Below are 11,308 nucleotides of genomic sequence, written 5' to 3'. Positions count from 1 at the left end.
AAGGGGAGAGGGGGAGAGGGGGAGAAAGAAACTGCCCATACTTGGATTTGAACCAACCACTATCCTCAGACTCTAGTTCTAGCAACCTATTGATCTGTGTCCTAGGTGAGGACATACACTCTCCAGCCTTGCCCTTCCTATTGTGACTATGGGATCACCTTCTGCCTCACAAACTTGTCTCAAAATTCAAAGATTCATCCTATGAAGTACTATGAGAGCCAGAGGGTACTATTATACAAATATGATATTCACATAGCTATTTTATTGCATGTATCATTATATATTGAGACATTAGAGTTTTAGGTTAAGATATGAAATCTACAGCAAAGATGGCCAGGAATCAAGTCCTAGCTTTGCCTCTTACTAGGTATGTGACCTTGGGCAAGTTAATTAGCCTCTCTGTGTCCCAATTCAGCTTCCTCTCCTATAGTTTTCCGAGAAGATTAAACAGCTTAATCCACTTAAAGCATTTAAATGGTTCCAGTCACAGTCAGCATCCCATAAAAATGCCAGACATGACTAGTAGCAGATTCAAAAGATTAGCATATTATAATATAACCATAGTAACAAATGCTTGAGAGTTTACAGGCTGTGTACATGTTTATTTTTAAAATTTTTTGTTTGGTTGGCATTTGGGGGACTGCAGGGTCTCACTACAGATCCCAGGGCAGTCTTGAATTCACTGTCTTCAGCATCTGCCTCTTGAGTGCTGGGATTACAGGTACGCACTGCCATGGCCAGCCCTTCACAGGTGTTTGCTGAAATACCAGATCACTACCTTCTTGGGAAAATTGATGGAGGAGAGGATGGTCAGGCTGGGGATTTGACAGAGGAATAAGGTTGGGCCAGATACAGGAAGGCAGAGGAAAAGGCAAGTGAACAGTAGAGTTGGGGGTGTGGAGGGCTTTGCACAAGGCTTTCAGTAACTCCAGCTGTTGGACCTGGTTCCAGCAAAGCTCTGCATCTTCATTCCAAAACACAATTGTCCAGAACCTTTTTTTTAAAGGCAGATCCAAGTGCCCACTGTTCTAGATCCTGAATCAACGATCTCAAATAGAACCAGATGGAGCAAACGTTTCTCATCTCCTCGGGTGCTTCCTAAGTACAGACAGTTCCGAAGGCCCAGCAAGAGCATCGGGTGTCAGACTTCAACTGGCTGGGACTCATCTAGAAACCTTTTCCAAAGCGCAAACCTCAGAAGAATTCTCCCAGACCTTCTGGCCATTAGTCAGACCCAAGAATTTCCTTTCCAACAAGTCCGCGAGTGAGACTAGAGTTGCAGTACAGGACTTCACTTTGACCCTTGGGTAATATACAAGATGTGTGGAATCAAGAAAAATCATGGTCTGATGGCTCACAGAGTCTGCCATGTCAGCCACAGGATTTTAGACTTGATTCTACCAGTACTGAGATGTTGAGACAAAGCCTGTTCACAGATGGGCATTATGGAGAAGTTGAGAAGGAAGAAGTAGAAGATTGAGAATCAAGTGAAGGCTTGTGAGAGTCAACAGCTTAGACACAGAGAAGGGCAGCCTGATACAGGACAGTCACTCAGAGAAGAGGTGGGGAAGGGGAAGGAAGAGATGACCAAGAAGGGGTGGGTGGCAGTCAAGGGTCGCTGAGTGCCAGCACAATACCCCAAGCCAAACTCTGAGGACACAATGGTTGTGAAGGAAGAGCAGAGGGGATAGCTGTCTTGATGTCAAGGTCTGAGAAAGGGTCACTGGGACCTAGGTGGGTTCCAGAAGAGAGGTGATAGTGTGAGTCATTTGAGTCAGAGATGGCCGAGGGCCCTTCAGAACAAGCGTTCTGTCTGGGGAATCAAGACACTGCTACAGGGAAAGCTTGGTGAGTTCAGAGGAGGAGGCCCAGGGACAGACCCTGGGGTCATCCAGACAACACCTGGAAATAAAAGGATAGCACAAAAACCCAGAGGCAGAGAAGAGAAAGAAGAACAGGCTAGCCAACAGAAGGCTTCAAGGCATTGCAAGAGTAAATGGAAAAACTTAAAACCAAAAGTTAACCAGGTGGGGTGGTGCACGCCTGCAATCCCAGGACTAGGGAGGCAGGAGAATTATTCAAGGCTAATCTGGGCTATGGATGGAAACTCTGTCTCAAAATAAATAAATAAGCAATATTGTGAGAGTAACTTCAGGGAGATTTGTGGCACCCTTGTGACAAATAAGAGGATAGCCTCCCCTAGCATTGGGGGTGTGAGGCAGAACCCTGGATGCCACAGTTAGCCCCTAAGGCAATGGTGATGTCGATGTAAGCTCTGCTGCTCTCACACCACCTGCCCTAGGTTCATAGGTACTGTCAGTGTCCTGTCAGCAGGGTCAGGCCTGCCATTCATGATCTGTGCTATCACCAAACTCAGGCATAGGCAGCTGTTCTCCTCGTAGTCAATACTAAAGAGTGTGCAGTTTCTATAAAGTCTCAGAGAACTGGCGGGAAGAGGTAGTGTGTGGCTGAGCGCTTGCCTGTGATTCCTGGTCTCCCGTGTGTGGCTTTGTTACTGGAGACGAGGTTGCACATGAAGAAAGCACTGGAGGACTGTGTTCTCAAACCCTGATGCCCAATCTCTCATACACAGCTGTTAGACAATGAGCTGTGAGCACAGGGTAAAGGAAGCAGACTTTGATGAGGGCCTGGGCACCAAGCAGACAACATCAGAAGCCTATGAACTGCTGTGGACCCTGAAGATGAAACTGCAAGGACAGCCACAGAATACTACATGCCATCTGCCCTGAAGCCCAAGAAAAACCTGTCCGCTCTCTGAATGAGGTCTGGACCTTGATACCACACGGAGAGAGGTGCTACTCATCCTGTGCTCTGTACTCCTTGTGCATGCCTCGAAGGGCTTTGTGAGCAAGCAGTTTCACTATTGGGAAAGAAATAAACCAAGATAAGAGAACAGGATATAAGAGAGCACCTTTGCTCTAGTCCCCGTTGCAGAAGAGGCCCGAGTCCAAGCTTTGGAATTCCTGCAGGGATAAGCTGGTTTTATCCTTGCTGCCGGAGCGCAGCACAATCCCTCCTCCAGATGACCTCAGGAAAGATGTGGAATGGACTTCAGAAGACATTTCACAGAATCACATTGATAGGTAGATTTTTTGAGGAGGGGTGCAGGGTTGTAGGTAAACCCCCTCCCTATGTATCACCTCTGTTTCTGAGAAGGAGGACACATAGATCCCAGAATGAGAAGGATACGGGGTCCTGCCATCCGCACATGAGCACAAGGAGAAGCAGCCAGGAACTCTACCAGATGCCCTGACTTCTTAATGCACAAAGACAGAAGTGACCCAGGAAAGGAAGAGGTGGTGACTGAAGCCTCTGCCCCTCTCTATACAACCAGATCTAACCAGTTCTGGGTGTGTCTGGCAAGGTGTTCTTATGCAAACCCTGTCTCAAGAGCCTGTCCATGGCAGAAGACAGAAAGCACTACCTGGGTGATTGAGAAGATCACTAAGAACTGATGTATCTTCTTAGGGGCCTGTGTACAGTCCACCAAATTTTCATAGGGCAAGAAGAGAGTCCCCCCCTCTTACATCTGTGGCATCCCCCTCCATTTATGTGACAGTATCATTCTTTCACACTCCTGCCATACTGTTTGGAATGAGGCTTCTCTTCCATCTGAAACTGACTCTTTGACAAGGAACAACCAATCTCACATTCTTTGGTCAGTGATTGGTGCATGGATGGGATCGCAACCCATCCCAGGCTGCTGGGCATCAGCTTTTGATGTGGACAGAATTCTAGGAAGGCACAATCCTGTGGAACTGTAGACAAGAGAGAGAACCCTGAGCTGCAAATGTCTCTTCACACATCCATCCAAGAAGAAATGCAGAGGGAAGATAGAGACACATTCCTGACTGTGGAGAAGATCATCGGTGTATGCTGAACACTAACTCTACCCCTATCCTTGTGGTTATGTCATCTAATAAATTCCCCCTGGTTGAAGCAGGTAGCAGGTTGGTAGCATTTGGCATACTCTGGCCTTTCCCGCAGAAAAGGCTCAGAACCTCAGGTGTTTCCCACCTCAGGGTTAGCTCTGAGGCCTTACAGTGCAATGACCTGTATACATGCCTAGCACCACCCTTGTCCTGCAGCATGGCAGCTGCTTGGGATTTTCTGGGCATCATCTTTGTCATCTGGGTCCTCATAGTCCCACCTGGAGACAGGCAAAAGTTTCAAAGACAGGAGGTTGTGCAGTAGAGGAATTAATAAAGATGCCACCAGCATGGCGCCAGGGGAACATGGTTCAGGGAAGCACGAAGGAGGAGAGGGATCCCTTTACCAATGTGTGCAGGGAGCACCTGGCACACCAAGCCATTATCAATGTCATTTGGCCTGTCTGTATTCATAAAGGATGTAAAGTCCCATGAGTTGGAAAGGTGGGAGAAGCATGAGTGGAGACTCCCCCTTCCTGAGCACTTACTGTGCATTGTATTAGCTACTTCTCTCATTGATGAGACCCAACACAAGCAACTTCAATGAGGAAAGGGTCATTCCTGCTCACGGTTTCAGTCCATCAGGGTGGAGTTCATGGTGGTGTGAAGCAGTTCTTCACACCTTGGCAGCCTAGGAAGCAGAAAGCAAGGAGGAATGCAAAGCCCAGCTATAACCATCAACACCCACCCCACTAACCTCTGTACCAGCTAGAACCCATGTCCCAAAGATTCCATAGCCACCCAAAACAAGACCACGAGCTGGCAACCAAGTGTGAGACACTTGAGCTTGTGAGAGACATTTCACAGTTAGTCCACACTGTACATCAGCATTATGGGGTAAATTTTCTCATTTAGCCTTCACAATAACACAGTGAAACATTTACAAGCATTGCTATTTTACAGATGAAGACATCAGGGCAGAGAACAGAGATAGATAGATAGATAGATAGATAGATAGATAGATAGATAGATACATACATACATACATACATACATACATACATACATATATACATACATACATACATAGATACATAGATAGATACATAGATAGATACATAGATAGATACATAGATAGATACATAGATACATAGGTACATAGACACATAGATATATAGATAGATAGATAGATACATACATACATACATACATACATACATACATAGATACATAGATAGATACATAGATAGGTATATAGATACATAGATACATAGACAGATACATAGATAAATACATAGATACATAGCAGATACATAGATAGATACATAGATAGATACATAGATAGATACATAGATACATAGAGAGATACAAAGATAGATGATAGATAGATAGGTAGATAGATAGATAGATAGATAGATAGATAGATAGATAGATAGATAGATAGATAGATAGATAGATATCCTACAGAGAAGGTCTAACTTTAGTAATCTCTTGAGCTAGGATCTTAAACCTTGCTGTAAGAACCCCATTTCTTTCCACTGTCCACTTCTGTCTCTATAGTGACTTCAGAACTGCCATCCTGGTGGTTGGTGAATGGCCTCAACAGCTACAGGTTGACTTCATCTTTCCTGTCTAAACTAACCAGCAAGAAGCCTATCTCTAGCACAGTAGTCCCAACAAGCTTATTATTGTGCTACAGTCCCTCTCCTTGACATACAAAATACATCCCTGAACCAACAGCTCTGGCCAAGGGAAATGATGTAGGAGCATCCAGGAGTCAGATGCACAGTGACCCAGATCCCTTGGCCATGGTCAGAATTCAGGATGAGCACTGGTAAGATGGTACCTGGTAGACATTCTGTGAAGCCTAGGGTAGGAGTCAGCTCATCCTTTTAACACACTGGATGCCTCCAAGGACATGAGCAGCCCTGAAAATGGTTGAAATCTCTTAGTTTTAAGTATTAAAAGTAAGTCACAGAGGGTTGAGGCTCTCTGCTAACCCTGATAAAGACTGAGAATGTAGCTGCGCATAGGACATGATTCTGTCATGGCATCACTATGGAATTCTTGCCTAAAGCTCCTGTTTAGCCCCCTTGTCCCTCAGCCTTAAAATTGCATGATGGAGCCTAAGACAGTGAGTCAGCCTGGTGGATTTATCATCCCACACACTAAACCTTAGGGCCTACCCAGAAGGGTAGCTCAAGGACTCCCTGCCTGTGAGTTGATAAAATTGTCAGACACACGGAGACACGCATGCTATTGGATAACTGCAAATGACTTAATGGCACCCGTGCACTCCAGACAAATGATAAGAAAGCAAAGGGAACCAACGGGAGTTGGGTAGGTTTTAAGTGAAACCACAGATTTGTTGGAGCAAACACAAATAAGCTAAGGTCTCAAATAAGCTGCCTGTCTCCAGCTTCCCTTCCTCCTCTTAGCATCTATAAAGAAACCTTCAGCTCCCTGACCCACATCCATTTAGTCTGAAAAGAAAGTTAAATTTGCTGAAGGAATTCAGTCCGTACTGGAACTCCAGACACTCCAAGGCCCACCTCCTTGCCCCAGGAAGCTGTTTCGAAGACAAAATTGCTGTCGAAGGACCTGTCACGCACAGTAATGGGACTGCCATGTGTGTAGCCTTTGTGCCACATTTTAGAAAATACTTTCTTTCCTCAATAATTTTACTTATTTAAAACAACCCCATGGGGTGTTGGTGATGGGGAAAAATTATTCCTTCAATATGCCTCCTCAGAATTTAAGACCAGGAAATAATTTTTCTCTCCTCCTAATCAGGCATACATCCCTTCATTATGTGGTGAAAATCAGGGCTCCTGGGTATTTCTGTTTATGTTTTCATTGTATTTCTAATATCCCAGGCTAATTTAGTACTTTGTTTTCGTAGCCAAATTATGCTAGGGGTTGAGCGTGATCATCGCCCCTCCCCTTCCAGTGTAATGTCTGACATTTTGTTACAATTGGCTTATTTCATGGGCACCCTTTGTCACATCCTATGGGATGCTTCTTTGGAAATAAATACTGTAACCATCATGAACAAGGAGAGTTATGAGATGTATTATTTTCGCCTTCATTTGTCAGCCAGTAAGAAAAAAAGCTTTAATTGGCTTGCAGGCTCTCCCCACTCTTCAGGCTACTTGTTCTCAGGGCCTAGCCCCTCAGTCCTGTAGAGTCTTACGCAGGGCCTTCCAGCCTTCCGGACAACCTTTCCTTTTTCTTTTTTTAATTTTCTTCTCCCTTCAGATTATGAGGTAAACTTTGCTCCTGAGGAAAACCTGACCAAACGCCTCATTTCCCTGAGCATCCTAGAGGAGCCTCAGATCAAACAGAACAATTAACTCAGCAAACAATGCCATGAGCCAGGCTCCCTCCGAAACCCACCAGCCCGAATCCTAGCAAACACCTAGTGGAGCATATGGAGGCAGGGAATTGCAGGCAGGGTTTTATGGGCCTCTCAGCGGGCCTGCTCAGGCTCCTTGGGAACCAGACAATTTGACATATGTCACTGTTCCCAGCTGCCTTCGGGCCTTGGCTGGGGACCACAGACGTGAACTCAAGTGGCAGCATTTAGAGTCAGGTGGGAATTGACTCTGTTTCTGCAGCTCTGCCAACGGCAGGGTACTGTAGGCAGGACACAGGCTTCTCAAGACTGCCCACGGGAACCTAACTGAAGAATGCAGAGAAGGAAATCCGCCATCAAAGTTCCCAGTCATCCAAAGCCTGCATATCACTCACCTTCAGTTCAGCCTAGAAACTTCTTGTGCTTAGATGTTGAGACCCAGCAGAAAATCTCAATGTACCATGAGAGCAGTAGTTTTTACTGAAATTGCAGACTAAAATGACCTATTAGAGTATCTTGCCCAACTCCCTCACCCTACCCCCTTCAGCACAGGATTGGTCCCCAAAGAGCTTTGATAGTTCATTTTTAAATAATTCCAACAATGTTCTTTCCATGCCTGAACTCATCAGGAGAGCTGTGCTAATAGATCTCATTCTTCAGAAGTACACCCAAGATCCATCCCAATTTCTCCATTTCATAAGCTGCTCCTTGTACCATTCGAAATGACTCCACCAGCTCCTGCTGTACTCTCTCTGTGTGTGAAGCACTTGGCTGTGGCAGCTCTGTCTCATCATGTTGTTTGAGATCCTCTCTCAGGCTAGAAAGAGACTGGTGCAAAGGTTTGAAGCTTACCAAGTCCTACCTGGTAAAGTCTAGATACTCTCTCCCTGCTTTACTCACTGATGAGAGCAATCAGAGGGTAGAAAGAAGGTTGAACTGCAGCAGGCAGGATGTAGAACAGTGGCAAAAAGGCTGCCACGGAGGGCTGAGCGTGGCCAGGATAGCCTGAACAGCCTGGGTTCAAATCTTAGGTCTGCCTCTCACCAAAAAGAAAAAAGAGAAAAGAAAAAAAAAGAAAAAGAAAAAGAAAAATGTGTCCTTAGGATATGATCTGTTTGAACTTCCGTTCTTGCTCAGATCAAGTGGGCAGAGAGTTGCCTCCCTTAGAGCACGTTGGAGAGAATAACGGACTAAAAATGTTGAGGAAGGTAAAGTGTAAATGACAATATTTTAATTTTAGAAAGATCATGCCACATCAAGGTTTATTTCAGCTCTTTTCATGATTAGCTAAGTTATGGGACCAACCCTGGTGTCCAAGGGCAGAGGGATAGATGTGTGTGTGTGTGTGTGTGTGTGTGTGTGTGTGTGTATGTATTTATTTTCAACCTAAAAAAAGAGTAAATTATCAGTAAAATTGACACAACTGTAAATAATCTTATTAAGTGACTTAAACCAATCTCATAAAAAACAAATATATGTTTCCTCATTTACAGTCCTAGATTTCATATACATACATAAAGTCATATATATATGTAAATATATACATATATATATATATATATGACATGAATATAGAGGCAAATATGTTTACAGGAACAAAGAGGGAGAGTAAGAATGGAGAGGCAGGAAGGTATAGAGCAATATGCTCAACATACACTTGTATATGTGTCAAATGTTATACAATGTAATCAGATGAAATATCCTTATGTAACTGCATATGCAATGAATATATATAATGAAAATATTTTTTAAATGACATGAATCTTAGCAAAAAGATATTCAAAGAGAAAGAGTGTAGAGTAAATGAGCCAGATCTGGGGTAGAAAGCCATGAACTAGGAAAACAAAGCTCCATTCTGTTTTCTTTCATGCACCAGGTGTATACCTTTGCAAGCTCTGTTCCGTTTTCTATCATGCACCAAGTGTAAACTTTTGCAAGCTCCGTTCTGTTTTCTATCATACACCAGGTGTATACCTTTGCAGTGATCAACAAAATGATCAACCAGAAAGATGAACTATTCTCACATCAGCTCAATTGTTAAACAGGATAGCAACGAAATGGGAATGTGAAGTCAGCCAAGTATGTAGGGAACGGGATACAGAAGGCCTTAGCTGCAAATTGAGCCCAGGGAGACATGTGGGCTTGTCAGGGGAGAGCTGATGACCACCCCTCCAAGGCAAAGCACAACTAGAGACCCCCTTCCCCACTTCTAGGGACTTCTATGGCAATCTGGCATTACTTATTCTGTATAAAAAGATCAAAACCACATTAGGTTATCTGCTTGATAGAATGGCCCTATTTACCCTGTGCATTAGTTAAGACACTGGATTGCAAGCTACAGAAGTTCATCTTAAACCCAGCAAAAGTAAAGGGTGACTTAGTTGGCCTGGTGCTGGAAATTTCCAGAATGGGAAGGCTTTGGGGGAACCTGGAGATGAGAATGGTGTTTGGAATACTAGAACGAGAAAAAGTCTGAGCCACCCCTCGGAGCTTGGAGAATCCCATGAGTTGGGGGATGAGAAGGACAGAGGGAACTGCAATGACACACCGGGTTTACTGTCACTGATCATCGCAGAGGGACAACGCAGAGAGACGGACTGAGAAGACTTACAGAAAGCATTTGGAGATTGGGGTGCGGGATCTCCACCATAGGAGAAAGCAGTAAGTTTGCCTCTGTATGATTTCCCCAAAGAGCACATTGCCTGAGGGCCCACAGGAGAGAGCAGGTCAGCAACAGTGCACAGAGGACATGGGAACACACACTGAGTCAGGAGTCTCTTTACAGGCAGAGCTACCAGAAGGCAGAAGCCTGGCTGAGGAGACTGAGTGCAAGGTTGACATTTGTCTCTCTCATTGGAACAGCAAGTAAAACAAACCTGAAGACACTGAGGACTAAGTCCTTAGTAAAAGGGACTTTTCTACTGAGGTGAGATCCAAGGTTTCCACAGAGCAACAAAGGCACAGTTTCTCCCCAATGTGCCATTCCATGTGTGTGTGTGTGTGTGTGTGTGTGTGTGTGTGTGTGTGTGTCTATGTGTGTCTGAGTGTGTGTGTGTCTGTGTGTGTCTGTGTGTGTCTATGTGTGTCTGTGTGTGTGTGTGTCTGTGTGTGTCTGTGTGTGTCTATGTGTGTCTGTGTATATGTGTGTATGTGCGTGTATGTTCATGTGTGTATGTATGTTCATGTGTATGTGTCTGTGTATGTGCTTGTGGGTATGTGTCTGTGTTTGTGTATCATGTTTGTGTGTGTATTTGTGGATGTGTGTATCTAAGTATATGTGCTTCTGGGTGTGTGTGTGTATGTATTTGTGTGTGTGCTTGTGGATGTGTGTGTTTGTGGGTGTGTGTCTCTCTGTGTGTGTTTGTGGATTTTTTGGTGTGTTTTTGTGAGTATAAATTTGTATGTGTGTTTGTGGATATGTGTGTGTGTATGTGTGTATATGTGTATGTGTACTTCTGAATGTGTGTGCGTTTGGATGTCTGTGTGTGTTTGTGTGTGTGTATAAGTGTGTATGATTGTGGATGTATGTGTGTATGCATGTGTGTGTGCTTGTGGATGTGTGTGTTTGTGAGTGTGTGTCTGTGTGTGTTTGTGGATTGAGTGTGTATCTGTGTATCTGCATGTGTGTACTTGTGGATATGTGTCTGTCTGTTTCTGTGTGTGTGTTTGTGTGTGTGTGTGTCTGTGTGTTTTTGTGGATGTATGTGTGTCTGTGTGTATATTTGTGGATGTGTATGTATGTGTATATCTGCATATGTGTGCTTGTGGATGTGTCTGTGTGTCAGTTTGTGGGTGTGTGTCTGTGTGTGTGTTTGTGGATGTGTGTCTGTGTATGTGTCTATATGTTTTCACTTTTCAGACCTTCTTCAGGCACCCGTATAGCTGTGCCTCCACAATTACCACTGCCCTATCCTATTTAGAAGATACAATCTCACTGCAGACACCCAAGTCCTCTGGCTCTCACAATCTTTCTGTCCCCTCTTCCATAATTCTTTTAAGGCTAAGATAGATGGATTGGGTCATAGATTGGGCCTGGGACCCCAGGAAAACTACTGTTCTTATT

Source organism: Mastomys coucha, unplaced genomic scaffold, assembly GCF_008632895.1.
Source record: "Mastomys coucha isolate ucsf_1 unplaced genomic scaffold, UCSF_Mcou_1 pScaffold23, whole genome shotgun sequence".
Lineage (NCBI taxonomy): Eukaryota > Metazoa > Chordata > Mammalia > Rodentia > Muridae > Mastomys > Mastomys coucha.
The sequence above is the reverse complement of the archived record's forward strand: the minus strand, read 5'-3'. Positions refer to the sequence as shown.